Below are 18832 nucleotides of genomic sequence, written 5' to 3'. Positions count from 1 at the left end.
AGGCCCAACACCCTGGCACGACAGGTACATCGGAGGACGACCCATTATCCCGATCGTGCTGGACGGAATTCCCCTCAACGCTTTGCTGGACACAGGTTCCCAGATTTCATCTATACCGTATATCCTTTATAAGAGGTACTGGGCTGATGCAGATATTGATAAAGGGCCCTCTGATGTTGAACTAGATATATGGGCCAGTAATGGTAAGTTGGTACCAAAACTAGGATTCAGGGAGATGACCATAAAGATTGGTAAAGTAGAACTGAAGAAACAGGGTATAATTGTTGTTGATGTTGACCGGCGGAACTGTGAACCAACTGTATTGATAGGAATGAATGTGTTAGAGAACTGCTTTTCCGAAGTCATTTCTGTCTTACAGCAAATTGCTGAAACTGCCCAATCCTGCCAGCAGAGAGTTCTCCGGAGGGAAATAAAAGTATTGATGTTAAGGCAACAGGTAGAAGTTGCAGGTGGAGAAATCGGCAGTGTGAGGGTAAGTGATCCAACGTCTATTGTAATCCCACCAAAAACAGAAATGCTGGTATGGTGTAGAGCAGCCATTGGTACTAAGGGACAAGATTATCAAGCCTTAATAGAACCAGTGTACACCGACAGCAGGCCCACTATACTCACAGCACGAGGGATAGTCGAGGTACACCGGGGACGAGTGCCGGTACGACTTTTGAACTGTGGAGAGGAAGAGGTCACTTTGCCAAGGTATGCTACAATGGCAAAGCTATATACTGTTGACAACAATGCCATCACAACCATTGAGCCCTTAGAACCAACCTGTCAGGTGGAAGGCAGTGGCTCAGATGGAGAAATGGAGGATTGGTGCCAACAGCTACACGTGGGCATAAATTCAACACCTACCCATCAAAAACAAGGGGTGTATAGGCTAGTGACGGAATATGAACAAGTCTTCAGTAAACACCCATTGGACTTCGGACGGATAGAAGGGGTAGAACACACAATCCCCACAGGTGACCATCCCCCAATAAAAGAAAGATATAGACCCATACCGCCCGCTCACTATCAATGTGCAAAAGATATGCTGAGGGAAATGAAACAGGCCGGGGTAATAAGAGACAGCTGTAGCCCCTGGGCGGCCCCTCTAGTGATTGTCAAAAAAAAGGACGGAACCATGAGAATGTGCGTAGACTACCGGAAGATTAATAACATCACCCATAAAGACGCCTACCCCTTGCCTAGGATAGAAGAGTCCTTAACTGCTTTGAAATCTGCTAATTATTTTTCCACCTTAGACTTAACAAGCGGGTATTGGCAAGTCCCTGTGGCTGAGAGAGATAAGGAAAAGACGGCATTCACCACACCAATGGGTCTATGTGAATTTAATCGCATGCCGTTCGGACTCTGCAACGCATCCGGTACCTTCCAGCGGCTGATGGAATGCTGCCTCGGACACAAGAACTTCGAGACCGTCCTCCTGTACCTAGATGATGTGATCGTCTACTCAAAGACTTACGAACAACACTTAATAGACCTGGCAGAAGTGTTCGAAGCCTTATCCAGGTATGGCATGAAAGTCAAGCCATCCAAATGTCACCTTCTCAAGCCAAAGGTACAGTACCTGGGACACATCGTGAGTTCGGAGGGAGTAGCACCAGATCCCGAGAAAATAAGCGCCATAAGGGATTGGCCAAGACCTACCAGCGCAAAAGAAGTGAGACAATTCCTGGGATTGGTGGGTTACTATCGCAGATTTATAAAAGGATTTACCAAGTTGGCAGCACCCTTGCAAGACACCTTGGTAGGGCAGACGAAGAAACCTTCAAACCGAAACCCTCCTTTTCAGTGGAACGACGAAAGGGAAGACTCCTTTGAACAACTAAAGAAGGCACTAACCGGAGAAGAGGTTCTGGCATACCCAGATTACCATAAACCTTTCATCCTCTACACCGATGCCAGTAATGTGGGACTAGGAGCGGTGCTGTCACAAAAGCAAGAAGGTCGGGAGAAAGTCATCGCCTTTGCAAGTAGAAAGCTCCGGCCTACTGAAAGAAATTCAGAAAATTACAGCTCCTTCAAATTGGAACTACTGGCAGTAGTTTGGGCTGTGACGGAGCGTTTCAAACACTATCTGGCCGCTGCAGAATTTATTGTCTATACTGACAACAATCCGTTGACCCACCTGGACACAGCTAAATTAGGTGCGTTAGAACAGCGATGGATAGCCCGGTTATCTAATTACAACTTCATAATCAAGTATCGAGCAGGTCGCAAGGATGGAAATGCCGATGCCCTATCCCGGATGCCACACTTGAGAGATGTAGAAGAGGAAACGGGAGAGCTTGAAGAAATTGAACTACCAGCCTTCCATCGTCCCAAGGCAAAACATCATCAGTCAAGTACCTATCAGAAACAACAAGAGGTGAATTTTAATCCGTTAGCACACCATAGATGGGCTGACACCCAAGACAGCAATCCGGCTGTGAAGTTGGTGAAAGGACTGTTGACTGAGCAAAGTGCATATCCCGATGAGGATGCCCCAGAAGAGACGCATCAACTCTGGAAAGAGAGAGGCAAAATGTTCCTGTATCAAGGGAAGCTCTGTAGAAGATACACCAATCCGAAAACACATGAATTGGTTTGGCAGATTATTGTGCCTAAACAAGATGTGAAGATGGTCCTCGAAGCTTACCATAATGGTGCTGGTCACTTCGGTTGGAAAAAGTTAGAAGTACTTCTAAGAGAAAGATTTTATTGGGTCGGGATGAGAAAATCAATCGAACAGTGGTGCAGAAATTGTGGCCCGTGCAACCTCAGAAGAAACGATCAAAAGAACCAAAGAGCACCACTGCAGCCCATAATCACCAAACAACCACTTGAACTTGTAGCCATGGACCATGTGAAGTTGACACCAAGCCGGTCCGGCTATGTCTATGCCTTGACCATCGTGGACCATTATTCACGCTTCTTAGTAGTAGTACCCGTAAAAGATCTGACAGCAAAAACAGCAGCCAAAGCGTTCCAAACGTACTTTTGTAGACCCCATGGATATCCGGAACAGGTTCTCACCGACCAAGGTACAGCCTTTGAATCAGAGATCTTCAGAGAATTCTGTAATATGTATGGTTGCAAAAAGATCCGGACGACGGCCTATCATCCACAAACAAACGGCTTATGCGAGAAGATGAACCATATTGTAATAGACCTACTAAAGACTTTACCTGAGACAGAAAGGAATCAATGGCCAGAGAAATTGCCTGACTTGGTGGATCTGTATAATCATGTCCCGGTGAGCTCCACCAACTGCACCCCAGCTTACCTTATGCGTGCAAGACCCGGCCAATTACCAATCGATCTAGAAATAGGAATTCTGAAACCAGACGCAGAAGTTCAAGACTCCAATTGGGATAGATTCAAGATTCAAGATTCAAAGAAGCTTTATTGGCAGGACCAAATACACATCAGTTTTGCCAAAGCAAGTGTATAGAGGCAATAGGGATAGGGACTGAGGGGATGTTGGGTAGGAGCTGTGGGGGGAGGTGGATGGGGCAGATCCAGGGTGGGGGCTATAGTCCATGGCATAGGGGAGATGGATGGGGCAGATCCAGGGTGGGGGCTATAGTCCATGGCATAGGGGAGGTGGATGGGGCAGGTCCAGGTTGGGGGCTATAGTCCATGGCATCATAGTTCTCTTTCTCGTAGTCTATGACATTCGCTCACATACCGCGCTGCTATCTCCACCGCTCTCTCTTCTTCTCCCAGCAAGATATAGGTTTTCTCTTCCTCCTTCATGGTGATGAAGTCTGGGAAGAGATGTGAGAGTCTCCTGAAGTGAGTGTCCCTCACTGCTGAGTATTTGGAGCAGTGTAGCAGGAAGTGGGTTTCGTCCTCTATGGCCTCCTGGTCACAGTGTTGGCACAGTCTTTCCTCCCTGGGCTTGTAGCTCTGCCTGTGTCGGCCACATTCGATGGCCAGACTGTGGGCACTGAGTCTATATCGGCTCAGGATCTGGCGGTCTCTGGGGTCCGGGAGTTTCTCCAGATAGGGGGCCAGTCTGTAGTCTCTCTGTAGGCTCCGGTACATGGTCAGTTTCTGTGAGCTGATGATATCATTCTTCCAGTCACTGACATACCTCTCCTGGCCTTCATCTGCCATCTTCCTAATTCCGGCTTTTGTCAGGTTGTTGTGATTGGTGTTCTGCTCCGGTTGGGTTTGGCTGGGCTGTTCCGGGGGTTCTGGTTTTTCTGTTTCACCTTCATGTATCAGGGCTTTATGGTGGTGGGAGCTTGGATTGCTCCTATGCAGGTGAGCCCGGAATGACAGCGCCCTCTTTAGAACTGTTAGGTGTAGAGGGAATCTGCCCAGCTCGGCCCGACAAGCACTGTTGGAGGTGCTCCGATGGACCTGGAGAAGGTGCTTGCAGAATTCCAGGTGGAATATTTCTGTTGGACTGGAGTCCCACTTTGACCAGTCTGGGTAGGTGTGAGGACCCCAGACTTCGCTGCCATACAGGAGGATTGGGGCGATGATGGAGTCGAAGATTTTTAGCCAGACCCTCACTGGTGGCTTCAGATGGTAGAGTGTCCTTCGGATGGCATAGAAGGTTTTGCAGGCCTTGTCTTTCAGGGTCTCTATGGCTTGTTTGAAGTTCCCTGACCGGTGAATCTCTAGGCCCAGGTAGGTATATTTGTCCGTTCCTGTGAGGTCGCAGTTGTTGAGGATAAATGATGGGTGTTGGTCTGATCTTCTCTTTCTCCTCTGGAACACCATGGTGTTGGTTTTCTTTAGGTTGACCGGTAGGGCCCAGGTGGAGCTGAATTTCTCTAGGATTTTCAGGTTGTCCTGGAGGCCTTTCTCGGTTGGTGACAGCAGCAGCAGGTCATCTGCATACAGCAGGAATTTCACCTGGGCGTCGTGGAGGGTGAGACCTGGTGCTGAGGAGGATTCCAGGGCGGTAGCCAGCTCGTTGATGTAGATGTTGAAGAGCGTTGGGCTTAGGCTGCAGCCTTGTCTTACTCCGCGGCTCTGCTGGAAAAAAGCCGTTCTTTTGCCGCTCACACTCACGCTGCAGCTGTTCTCGGTGTAGGAGCTTTTGATGACATCGTAGGTCTTTCCTCCTATTCCACTCTCCAGCAGTTTCAGGAATAAGCCCGGGTGCCACACTGAATCAAAAGCCTTTTTAAAGTCCACAAAGCAGGCGTATATCTTCCCGTTCTTTGTATTGTAGACGTGTCTCTGAATGAGGCTGTGCAGAGTATAGATGTGGTCAGTGGTGCGGTGGTTCGGCATGAACCCTGCTTGGCTCTTGTTGAGGACGTTGTGCTCGGTGAGGAAGGTGAGGATCCTCTTGTTCAGGATACTGTTGAACAGTTTTCCCAGGTTGCTGCTGACGCATATGCCTCTGTAGTTAGCTGGGTCATACCTGTCCCCACTCTTGTGGATGGGTGTGATGAGGCCTTGGTTCCAGGTACGAGGGAAGTAGCCGGCACTCAGTACAATATTGAAGAGTTTAACCATTGCAGCCTGTATTTCTGGTGGGCTGTACTTCAGCATTTCTGGTAGGATTCCATCTAGGCCACCGGCTTTTCTACATCTTATGGAGGAGAGTCTCTCGGTTACTTCCTGTAGTGTTATAGGTGTATCCACCGGGTTTTGGAAGTTTTTGATTTTTTCCTCCATTGCTTTTAGTTTCGCCATTATGTTTTCCTGTTCTTGGCTTAGTCCTTCCTTTGGAATGTCTTTATAGAGGTCTCTGAAGTATTGGAGCCAGAGGTTGCCATTTTGGATATGGTTGTTGTTTTTCTTGTCTTTGGTGCCCATGTGGTTCCATAGTTCCCAGAAGGAGTTGTCTTGGAGAGCGTCTTGGAGTTGATTGAGCTTGGTAGAGATGTAACTCTGCTTCTTCCTCCTGAGGATGGTTTTGTACTGCTTTTGTATGGAGTCATAGGCTTCCCTCAGACCCAGGTGGTTGGGGTCTCTGTGTTTCTTGTTGGAGGCTGTTCTCAGGGTCTTCCGTACAGCTTTACATTCTCTGTCAAACCAGCCATTGACCTGTGTTTCTTTTGGTCTCTTGTAGTCGACTTTTTTAAGGTCAGACAGTCTGGCCATTGCGTAGAATATATTGTTGAGGTCCTTTGCTGCTTGGTTCACTCCCTCTGGGTTTGGCATGTACTCAAGGTTGTAGAAGTGGTGGAGCATCCGCTGTATTTCAGGTCTGCTGGAAGCTTCTTTATATCTTGGTGCCGACATTTTGGACCATTTATAGGATGGAGGCCGGGTGAAGAGGCCGCTCTGCTGTGGCTTCTGAGTGGATGGTTTCTCTGTAGATTTCATGTACAGAAGAAGTTGGCTGTGGTCTGACAGGTGCGTTTGTGGGGTGACTATGAAGGCGCTGACATCTGCCAGGTTCAGGTCTGTAATGGCGTAATCAACTACACTCCTCCCTACATGGGAATTTAGTGTATACCTTCCTAAGGAGTCACCCTTGCTTCGTCCATTAAGGATATGAAGTCCTAAACTTTTACATACGTTCAGGAGCTTTCTGCCACTTTTGTTGACTGTACTGTCATAGCTGTTTCTCTCAGTGTGTACAGGGTCTTGGCCGTCATTCTCTGCTCCAAGTATGTAGATGTTTCCATCCGTGGTCAGGAAGTCTCTCTCTCTCCCTGTTCTTGCATTGAGGTCTCCAAAGATGAGAACTTTGCCCAGGGCCTGATAATGGGCGGCTTCTCTTTGTAAGATCTAGAAGCAGTCTGGATTGAAGTAGGGGGACTCTGGCGGTGGTATATAGGTGGCACAGAGGTGGACATCAGACTGGCAGGTGAGGATGGAGCTGCTGATTCTGATCCATATGTGGCTGTCTCCTTTCTTCACCGGTTTGATGTACTGGTGGAGCTCCTCTTTATACCAGATCGCTACTCCTCCTGAGCCCCGGCCCTGTTTGATGTTTTTATTTTTCTGGGCATGGACCAAGAATTCCTTGTATCCAATAGGCACCAGGGATTCGTTTTCGGCTCTGGTCCATGTTTCCAGGAGGATCTGAATGTCTATATTTTTCATACTTTGTATAAAATCAGAGTCCTTTGCTTTAGATCCAAAGGTTGAGGCGTTGAGACCCTGGATATTCCAGCTGCTGATTGTAAGTGAAGACATTCTTCTGTGTGGTTTGTGTGTATATACCTTGTAATGAGTATGGCTGTGTGGGACAAACTGGATTTCTGACAGTTTTATAGAAGTGCTTGGTTCCATCCAGTCACATTATTATTCTGCGCAGTGCATTGAGCAGGTTTATTATCTCATTCCTATCTCTGCTCTGCATGTATCTGTGTGGGCTTGGTGGTCTCCTCGGTGGAGGTCTCCACCTCCGATGGTCTGACACTGGGTGAAGAGCTTTGTTTCCAGCTTCAGGAGGTAGCCTTGGGGTTTTCTGCTTTATCGTTCTCGGGGGTCTTTCAGTGTGATTATGGCCACTGTTGAATCCAGGCCCGGGGTCTCTGTTTAGCACGATGTCCTTCAGCTCTTTGGCCAGGAGGCTGACCCCTTGTTTGTTGAGGTGTTTATCATCGTGCAGGTGACTGTTGTTTATGGAGAGGTGTTGTGCCAGGGTCACGTTTGGCACAGTCTTGATCTTTTCAGTCAGTTCTGCATTGATGGCTTGGGTGGTTTGCCTGGGTATGTCCTTTCTTGGAAGCAGCGATGACAGAATGATTTTACTGTCCCGGAATTTTAGTTTTGCCATCTTTGCCAGGTTGATCAGTTGTTCTGCGATCTGCTGGTCTGGCCGATTGTTTGTACCCGTGTGTATAATAATGTGCTTTGGGTTGGTAAACCGTGGTCTACTGATGACCTCTGTCACCTGTTCAATACTTGCACAGCGGATTGTACGGACCTGTTTTCCTGGGAATAGCCGCTGTGTATTTAGGTACTTCCCATTTGAGTCCATTATTAGGACAATATCAGGACTTTGTGATGTCTTGGGTGGGCTACGGTGCTGCTGACGAGGGTCTGTGGTGCTGGCTTTGCTGGTGGCTGGTTCTGTTCTCTCTTCCATCTCTCTGGTTTCAGGATTTGAGTCCATTATTAGGACAGTATCAGGACTTTGTGATGTCTTGGGTGGGCTACGGTGCTGCTGACGAGGGTCTGTGGTGCTGGCTTTGCTGGTGGCTGGTTCTGTTCTCTCTTCCATCTCTCTGGTTTCAGGATTTGAGTCCATTATTAGGACAGTATCAGGACTTTGTGATGTCTTGGGTGGGCTACGGTGCTGCTGATGGGGGTCTGTGGTGCTGGCTTTGCTGGTGGCTGGTTCTTTTCTCTCTTCCATCATATTGTTGGTTATTATTTTAATGCTGTTTGGTGTCTCTACATTCTGTTCAGTGGTGGCCATGTTGTCTGCTCTCTGGCTTGTTTTCGTTGCCCCCTGCTGGTTCAGATGACCAGGGCTATGGGCTTTTAATTCTCTAATCTCCTTTCGGAGTTGATCATTGTCTTTTTTCAGTTCCCCCATTTCCTGTAGTGCTGCCTTGTATTTACACTTCATTTCACATATTTCCTCCCTTATTTTCTGTGTGGCTGTGTCATTTGCTGCTTGGTAATTTGCGTTGCTTTGTGAGTTTCTTTCACATGCTAATTTCAGTTGGACCAAGTCTCTTTCTAGTTGAGATAAGAAGTCTCTGATGTTATCGGGCGAGAGGTGTGAAGTGTCAGGGGTTAGGCGGCTCTGTCTGGGAATCCCTATGTGAGCATTAGAGGTAGCTGCTGGGGCTTGTAGTCCTTTATAGGTTTGTGCCTGCTCTTTGATATCGGAGAAACAATTTTCAAATTGCTGCAGAATCTCCTCCGTCCCCTGCGCCATGACTGTGCCAGTTTTGTATAGGAGTATGGTGAGCGCATTGGTGTCCTCTGCTTGGCTGGTAATTTTAATCTGCTGGACACCTTTATCGTTGGTTTTAGATACATGTTTGTATCGTTTGCACAGCGCAGTGCGCCAGGCTGAGGGTTGGCCTGTATAGAATAATACATTGGTTTTTCTTTTTGGTTCTTTCTTTGTGAAATCTGCATAAAGAGTCTCTGGATTCTCTCTAACGTAGTCCATCTTGGATTTATTGCCCCCCTGTGTTATCTCCTGATCTGGCCCCCAGCATTCCTGTGTCTCTGGCTCTGGGCTTTGTTCACTTACATGTTCTAAATTTGTGTTTTCCATTTTGTAGTTATATGTTAATTATAATCCTTGTTTCTAAGAAGATTAATTTGTAGCAAGTCTATAGGTTGTGTTGTAGTTAAAGAATTCTCCTACCTTCTATAGGTCCAGGTATCAGGATGTCAGATGCATGATGTCGGCTGCTTCCAGTCTGTGTCCTCCAGGAGATTCTTGTTTTGTCCTTTAAATCCTCCAATTCTTCCTTTTTTCATAAAATGTAAAGTCCAGTTCAGTCCAGATCACTTTTATGTTCCACGGAGTTGAGTTTTTCCAGGTTTTGTCTTACAGTTGACTCATTACAAGGTATAAAGTGATGGAAATTCAGGAGCTCATGTTCATTGCTTCTTACTCCTAGGAATGGGATATCATACGGCAAAAGCAGTATCGCCAAGTGCAAGAGAGTGTGGAAAGAAGCCTTCAGCAAACTAGAGAAAGACAAGAGCGAACTTTCAACCAGAATGCTCTAGCAACCCCATTAAGACCGGGTGACCAAGTGCTCAAGAGAAATCGTCGAACCAATAAACTGGACAATCAGTGGGAAGCCGTACCCTACACAGTTTTACCAACAAGAGTGGATAATCCTAAAATGTGTCTCATTAGCAAAAACGGAGGCTTAACATCTGTACTAGTCAAGAGACAATCTTAAATTATGTCCGGAAGCATTGAAAGAGCCAGACGTTGTCCAGCCAGAACCAGAAGTTATTCAACCCATACAGGTTCAACCAGTAAAGGAAAAAGAAGAGGAAGTGTATCACACCTGTATAGGAGACTTTCCCAAAACTCTACTAACATACCATGGTGCAGTAGTGGTTCCCATGGTGGCCTTTTACCCAACACCGAACCCAATACCAGAAGTCCCAAGACAGGAAGAGGCTGACCCCGTACTACAGGAGGTTCCAGGCCAGGAAGAACAGATTCCTGGTCAGAGTAATCCCATTCACGGTGGACTTGCCAACTCCATAGTCGTGGAATTATCTTTAGCAGAGCGGGCAGATACTACATCCGCAGTAGACAGTAGTACACCACATGAAGAGACACCGCTATTACGTAGATCACAGCGTAGTACCCAGGGTCAATTACCGGCCAGGTATGCAGATTACCAACTATAAAGCTCATAATGTGAATTGTATAGGGGCGCATGCTGGCATCTATGGATGGAGTAAGGGGTAAGAATACAATATGGGACTAGTTCCCTTATATAGGTACTGATATTACTTTGGGGTCACTTGACCATGGGGCATTTCTGCTTTACCTAGTAATATGTTGTTTACCCTATGGGTGCTTGGAGATATAGGAAGTACTGGTAGTCTATACTTACTCCGTTTGGTATCCATGTGATATAATGTTTTTTACCTGCTCCCCGTCTCTATACCCATGATGCAGCATTGATTTTAGGGCACCTTTTTCCCAATATTCAAATTGACTCTGTTTATTATTATTTTGTTTATGTGTCTGGAGTTATGTTGTATTATTTATAAGTTTTTGTTAGTGTATTAATAAATATATTATTTTTTATTAAACAAGTTATGAGTTAAATACTTCATGTTTCTTGGTTTCTATATATTTGGAAGTATCTCGGGGGATTGTCCCATTTAGTCCTGGGTAATCCAGACAGGACTGTTTTGTATGGCAATGGTATCTGTATCTGAGGTTTTGTTCTTAACATACCATGGTGCAGTAGTGGTTCCCATGGTGGCCTTTTACCCAACACCGAACCCAATACCAGAAGTCCCAAGACAGGAAGAGGCTGACCCCGTACTACAGGAGGTTCCAGGCCAGGAAGAACAGATTCCTGGTCAGAGTAATCCCATTCACGGTGGACTTGCCAACTCCATAGTCGTGGAATTATCTTTAGCAGAGCGGGCAGATACTACATCCGCAGTAGACAGTAGTACACCACATGAAGAGACACCGCTATTACGTAGATCACAGCGTAGTACCCAGGGTCAATTACCGGCCAGGTATGCAGATTACCAACTATAAAGCTCATAATGTGAATTGTATATATGTTATGCCGTATATAGTTAAACAGAAAATGTAGTATAGTCATTGTTATCAGTCTGCAACGTTTAAGCCCAGTGCCTACAGAGACTTGTCTGTATGAACTTATTGCATATTCTTGAACTTTTTATCAGCCCGGAGGCACTAAATCAAAGCTCCGGAAAGACTGCTTTTTGAACTTTGCTTTTTGCTCTTTTTGAACTTTCTTTAGACTTTATATTGATAACTCCGTTGGAAAAATGGAACTAAATTCCTGGACACTAAGTACAGTGCCTTTCCTAATACCTTCAAGGATAGAACTGTATTAATGGACGCTATTTGAAGTGACTTTTTACAGAACTCTATTTTTGTTTCCTTGAGTGGTTTTTGTAACTTTTCATTTTTAAGACTCTGTACATATTAATTGTTATTTCAAAATGTTATTGTCCCACAGTCCCGGAGTACTGTTCTTAACTAAGGGGGAATGTGGCACCCCTAGGGGTATTTGCCACAAAAATAGTTACTGACAGTAAGTACAAATACTAAAATAGCAAGACTGCACTACCACCTCCGGCCAGAAGGGGGAGCTCCAGAGACTCCCCTTGATCCATTCTGGTCTGAGAGAAGAAATGGCAGTTGGGCTAAGGAGCTGAAAGTGAGAGGTCATACAATTGAATCTCTAACAGCCCGGTGACTGTTACCAGGCCTAAATCACCGGCCTGAGGAGAAGAGGGATAGAGAAAAAGGACATTGTGAGAACCGGGTAGCATTAATCACTACCCAGAACAGGCGCAAAGACGGATACCGGATCCGTGGCTGTATTCATTATATATAATACAGCAACCGGAAAAACGTGAGGTGATATCAGCTTCACTAGGGCCGGACGCAGCAACAGACACAGAGTTCAGCGGTACTCCCAGAGGGGGTAAACCGATAAAAGGACTCGGGTTGCCCGTCGAACCAGGACCCGGAGGGGACAGATTGGGCCGGCAGCCAGTTCACATACAGCAGCAGGGCCACACAGAAATTGCGCACAATAAGAGGCGAAGACCCCGGCAGGGTCAAAGTAACTCAGAGTTCCCATACAGACTCCGGTGACAGGACTGGTTGTAAATCCTTTTATGTTAAAGTAAACTGGTTAAACGTTTCAGTGCCTCAGTCTTTCATTTGGACAATAGCCATCTATCCAGGATCGGGATCGTCACCGCTGGGAGAACCTGCTGCTGATCAAGTAAGTGCCTGTCCCCTCATGATACCCCTTACACTGTGCATTGCCTGAGGCCACAGCACCGGGTCAAGCCACCCGTGACATCCCCCTCAAGAGACAGACTCCATTGGTCCGGTGCTGGGTATCCCGGTCTCCTGGGCGTCACACTTGATATTCCAATCTCTGATCAAAATACTTGTGCTGCATAATATACTTGCTCACGACAAAGATTTAAAGATCAGTCATGAGAGCAGAGCAAGTATGTTTGCTGTTAAACAGAGGAGTTAAACAAAGTGTTGGTTTTAAAGAGGTTGTAGATACAGTCTAAGTCTACAGTCTTGTAAGGACAGCTTAGTGCATGAAGTATTATGTCTTAGGCAAGTACAAGAAAACATCTACATATTACCAGGAAACCGATATTCCATGTCTGCTTTGTGAAAGACAATATGGAAGATTTGTTGCGTAAATAACATTTAATACTGAAAAGCTAATAAACCTAATGGATCGCTGAGATTCATGTGAAACCATGAGATTTTTACTCCTCATTCAGAAGTCTGATTTTCTCAGATACAAGAAAAACGGACCAATTATTTTGATCAGAATTTCTCGTAAGTGGAGAAAATTTAAAAAAAAAATCCACAGTCAAAATTGACATGCCACATTTCAGCAAAAATACAGCAGGTCTCTATATCTGCGTGAAAAAATAATAAAAGCAGCCTGTGCATGAGAGTTCAGAAAATCTCATTAATTATTCCTGGGACACACCACATGTGCTGAATAAAATATGCAGCAAAAAAAGCTGCAATTGTACCACGTGTGAACATTGCCTTACAGTCCTCAAGTATTCCAAGCTGCCCCGTCACAGACCTAAAACGCATTTTTCATTCACTTCCGTCGTTATTTTTACTGAATATCTACCTTTAGGATGTTGTCCTTGAGCATGACTTAAAGGGAACGAGATGAATGATTCAATATGGCAGAAAAAAGCACAGCTGACCGCACCACCGCTGCAGCTTAACCCGTTGAAGCGCCAGATTGGCGCGAAACGGCCGTCGTTCTGCTCCCACATTCTCTTGTTCATTCACCCCCGAGCCGTGAAGATTTTTAACTAATAAAGGCACCTGTTAAGAAGATCGGTGAGTGCTGCCGTTTTCTATTCCATTCATTCAATATGGCAGCAGGTTCTCTTTGAATTACATAAATAGTAAGCAGAGGGTTTTTTACATAAATTTTGAAGCAGATGCGGCTCCAAAATCCACACGAAAAACTACTTCAATTACTCTTTGAACGAGGTTCCTATTGATTTTTTTCCACATTCTGTTTCTTTTTTTTAGGCTGTAAAACTAAGCAACTTGTCAATTATTGAGGGAAAACTGTGCCTGTAAAATGGCCACGAAATTGGCAACTGAATAAATATTCACACAGATTTTTTTAATATGGAGTTTGTGGTGGATTCAGGTCAAATACTCCTTGAATTAGTTTCTTATTGATTTGAGTGGGAAAATCACATTACCGATCATTGCATTTTTTTTTTCAATTTAGTTTTAAAAATTCTGATGAAGAAAAATCCCAACCAAACTGAACAATAAAAAGTAAAGAAAAAAAGAAAGCCATGTCAGAATTGAAAACACCAACAGAAGAATATACTTATAGAGATTTTTTTATTTCAGAAAAATCAGATTTATATTTTACAGAAGAATCCACATCAGAAATCCAAGTGTTTCTATGATGTGTTTTAATCAGTTCTGTTGCACTTATTGTAGCTGAATTCTTTCTACAAGTTTTTTTTTTGCAATTTTCTGACTATACTGTAAAGTTTGGTGCAAATTCCACATTAAGGAAATGATACTGTACCTTTTTTTTTCTATTATGTGTTTTTTTTAAACTGTTTTTGATAAGGATTTTGGAGAAAAATCTGCTTCTAAGCTACATAATAAAACCAAATTCTTCGTTTCCAAAAACAGGTTACACTAGGACAGGTGTACTACATAACTCACAACTAGTTGTAAAGAATAATACAGACCTAATTTTTGAAGGTGAAACATTTTGGTCTTTTTCCAAAGTGAAGGTTAGCTTCTTTCTCTCTCATGCTGTTGTGATTTCTGATACCTGTAAATCAAATAAATATATTTTCATCAGTAACTCAGCAATAAAGAAGTAAGCATTTGAGTTTCCAAATTTCCTTTTTTTCCCCAGCCAGGTCTCATTTATGTAGCAGACAAATATCCAAAGTTAATTTCAAGAAGTATTGTAATGGTCAGAAATTATATACACATTTTCAATGCAGTAAGAGGTCTTACTAATGTACAATCTGTAGCGGAGATGCCTCTGTAAGCCAGTCTGAGGCTTACATGTTCAGTATTTGATGAGTATTTTACTTCAGTATTCGTAAGCCAAAATAAGGAGAGGTGTATGTGTTTCTATTATACTTTTCCTCTGATTGTCCCACCCCTGGTTTTGGCTTGCAAATACTGATATAAAATACTGACCAAATACTTAACATGGCCGTACATGCAGATATCTGCGCCCCCTGAGGAAGGTAACACTACCGAAACGCGCGTCGGGGTGAAAGGGTGTACCTGGGTGTCAGCGTCTTCATTGACAAGGTACTATGGAGAGGTATTTTGTGATCTAAAGTCATTATAGGAATAGAGGATGTGTTCTATAGGCTACTGTGCTGTGATATTTGTACTATGTAGACATCCCCATGTTCCACATTTGAGTGTATTGCTGGTTTACCTATATATCTATACATGACTTGTACTAGGGACCTACATTACCTTGGGCTTTTTTGTATGTGGGTATTATCTGGATACTATCTTTTGGCCCCGTTGAGCCCGACTGTCTGATGTAATAAGTTTTATATATTTTATCCAATAAAGTTGTTATTTTTGGATTCTATGACTGCCTAGTAGTTCCTTGTTCATGCAGATATCTTTGTCATGCAATACAGGAGGTCACAAACTACATGCATAATGCATCCATTATTCTATGTCTTTTCGCCCTCCCTCTCCCAAGATAGATCGTGTTTGTCATGTTGGGCAGCAGAAAGTTTAATTACATTACTTTCTTACACATTTTAAAAGAAAAGTCAGGAAGGCAGCTGTAAACAGAGTCACTGGAGCAGATTTACAGGATACCCCAGTATTCTTAATTTAATTTCACTATATTTATTATTTCAAGGGGCACGACTTAAGATGAGCCAAATTACATAAAAACTTTGGTGCAAAAAAACTGTGCATTGTAAAGTTAGATAAATGGATCTAAAGATGCACCATTCTGACTCATTTTCCACATGTGGTCTAATTCTAACCCATCAACTTTTAATACCATATTAATAAATCCGCCCCAAAGTCTATGAGAGAGAAGAGAGCTGATGGCAATGGTAACACCACCCACAGCAAGAAGCCCTGGAAGCAGATACTCAGCTCAGAATAACATTGCACATCCAATAAGTAATTAATTCTGAAAATCCCTTTAAAGTTTTAGCCACTTTACCCTTTCGTAAAGAGGCGTTCGCATCGTAGTTTGAGGTTGCATTTGCAGACTCTAGCACACATTCCATCATACACTGCATTGAAAAAGAATTCATACCCTGTGAACCTTTTCACATTATTTCAATTTACTCCCACAAATTTAAACGTATTTTATTTTCATTTTATGTGATATACCAACATTAAGTAGCTAGTATTTGTGAAGTATATAGGAAATGATACATGGTTTTCTAAATATTTAAAACATATAAATCTGAAAAATGTGATGTGCATTTGTACTCAGCATCCTGTAGCCTGATACCCCTAAATAAAATTCTGAGTGACCAATTGCCTTCAGAAGTCACATAATTAGTAAATTCAGTCCATCTGAGTGTATTTTATTCTCAGAATAACTAAAGCTGTTCTGTGAAGGCCTCAGAGGTTTGTTTGAGAACATTAGGGATCAATCAACATCATGAAAACCAAGGAACACACCAGACGGGTCAGAGATAAAGTTGTGAAGTAAAGTAAAGCAAGGTTAGATTATAAAAAAAATAGCCCAAGCTCTGAAGATCTCATGGAGCCCTGTTCAATCCATCATCCAAAAATGGAAGGCGTATGGCACAACTGTAAACCTACCAAGATATGGATGTCTACCTAAACTGACAAGCCAAGCAAGGAGAACTCTAAATAGAACAGCAGCCAAGAGGCCCATGGTCACTCAGGATAAGCTGCAGAGATCCACAGCTCAGGTGGGAGAATCTGTCCACAGGACAACTATAAGGCCACATTCACATGTTCAGTAGGTGGTCAGTATTTTACATCAGTATTTATAAGCCAAAACCAGGAGAGGAACAATCAGAGGAAAAGTATAATAGAAACACGTCACCACTTCTGTATTTTTCTCTCACTCGTGGTTTTGGCTTACAAATACTGATGTAAAATACTGACCAAATCCTGAATGTGTGGACGTGACCTTAGTCATACACTCCACAAATCTGGACTTTTTTGGAAGAGTGACCATAAGAAGTACTGATTGCAGTCTGTTAAAAGCCATGTAGAGGACACAGCTTGCATGTGGAAGAAGGTGCTCTGGTCAGGTGATACCAAAGACGTTTTTGGGCTAAATGCAAAATGCTATGTGTGGAGTAAAAACTTATTTTAAGGTACCCTGAAAACACTATTCGTACCATCAAACAGCTTCATGCTGTGGGGAGGCTTTTCTCAGAGTGGACTGGGAAACTGGTCAGAGTTGATAGGAACATGCATGGAGCTAAATACAGGGCAGTCCTGGAGGAAAACCTGTTAGAGGCTGCAAAAGACTTGAGACTAAGGCATAGGTTCAAATTCCAGCAGGACAAGAGCCTAAAGGTACCGTCACACTTAGCGACGCTGCAGCGATACCGACAACGATCCGGATCGCTGCAGCATCGCTGTTTGGTCTCTGGAGAGCTGTCACACAGACAGCTCTCCAGCGACCAACGATCCCGAGGTCCCCGGTAACCAGGGTAAACATCGGGTAACTAAGCGCAGGGCCGCGCTTAGTAACCCGATGTTTACCCTGGTTACCAGCGTAAAAAAACAAACAGTACATACTTACATTCAGCTGTCTGTCCCTTGCCGTCTGGTTCCTGCACTGACTGCTGGCCGTAAAGTGAAAGTGAAAGCACAGCACAGCGGTGAGTCACACAGCGGTGACTCACCGCTGTGGCTGTGCTCTGCTTTCACTTTACAACCAGCAGTCAGTGCAGGAACCAGACGGCAAGGGACAGACAGCTGAATGTAAGTATGTACTGTTTGTTTTTTTACGCTGGTAACCAGGGTAAACATTGGGTTACTAAGCGCGGCCCTGCGCTTAGTTACCCGATGTTTACCCTGGTTACCAGTGAAGACATCGCTGAATCGGTGTCACACACGCCGATTCAGCGATGTCTACGGGGAGTCCAGCGATGAAATAAAGTTCTGGACTTTCTTCCCCGACCAGCGATCTCCCAGCAGGGGCCTGATCGCTGCTGCCTGTCACACTGGACGATATCGCTAGCGAGGACGCTGCAACGTCACGGATCGCTAGCGATATCGTCTAGTGTGACAGTACCTTAAATGTCCTGCCAGAGCTTCAATGTAATAGTTTAGATGAAGGCATATTCATGTGTGTTAATGGCCCAGTCACAGTCCAGTCCAAAATCCCATTGAGAATCTGTGGCCAGACTTGAATATTGCTGTTCCCAGATGCCTCCATTCAATCTCACTGAGCGAGAGCGTACATGTAGAGAAGAATGGGCAAAAATGTAATCTCCTTGATGTACAAACATACCCCAAAAGATTTGCAACATTAACTGCAGCAAAAGGTGGGCTTACAAAGTATTGACTCAAGGGGTTGAATACACATGCACGTCACAAATTTCAGATTTATATTTTTAAATTAATTTTAAAAGCTTGTATCATTTCCTTTACACTTCACAAATACTTGCTACTTTGTGTTGGTATATTATATGCAAGCTCGACAAAATACATTTAAGTTTGTGGGTGTACCATGAAGCATGGGGTATGAATATTTTCTCAAGGAACTGTATTTGACGGGAAAAATAGTTCTGCATGCTGCTTTAATTTCTTCTCGACCGAACCCAACAGACCTCTGTCAATGGGGTCTGTCAGACGCTGGCGTCATCTCTCATCTGATGGATTTGGTGTCATAAATAGAGTTGGAATTGAATTTTGAAAAATTCAATTCCAATTATGATCTGCAGAGAATATGTTTTTGCAATATTCATCAAACACAGCTAAACGTCACTGGAGTTAATGGGAGTAGAAATGAATGATTATGTTCGAACCGATCATCAAACATAAATTCGGCACGAATAGGGTACCAATACGGCACGAATATGGCAAATCCAGATTTGGCGAACGATTCAGAATATATTCCCTCAATTCTGTCATAAATTTCTACTCATAACGTAAACCTCAACACAAGTTTGATCAGAAACTCTTTTTGTGGTTTTTTTACCA

The 18832-nt window shown here is 44.0% G+C and overlaps 1 protein-coding gene across 3 annotated transcripts in view; it reads right to left on the bottom strand.

The window, feature by feature from the left end:
* LOC138649767 (synaptotagmin-1-like) overlaps positions 1-18832 on the bottom strand; it is a 102994-nt gene that overhangs the window by 43190 nt on the left and 40972 nt on the right. For all 3 annotated transcript variants that reach the window (XM_069740430.1, XM_069740431.1, XM_069740432.1), the window contains exon 2: positions 14377-14462. The gene's annotated coding sequence lies outside the window, so the exon portion shown is untranslated. The remainder of the gene's footprint in view (positions 1-14376; positions 14463-18832) is intronic.

This window comes from Ranitomeya imitator, chromosome 9 (assembly GCF_032444005.1).
Source record: "Ranitomeya imitator isolate aRanImi1 chromosome 9, aRanImi1.pri, whole genome shotgun sequence".
Taxonomy (NCBI): domain Eukaryota; kingdom Metazoa; phylum Chordata; class Amphibia; order Anura; family Dendrobatidae; genus Ranitomeya; species Ranitomeya imitator.
The sequence above is the reverse complement of the archived record's forward strand: the minus strand, read 5'-3'. Positions and strand labels throughout refer to the sequence as shown.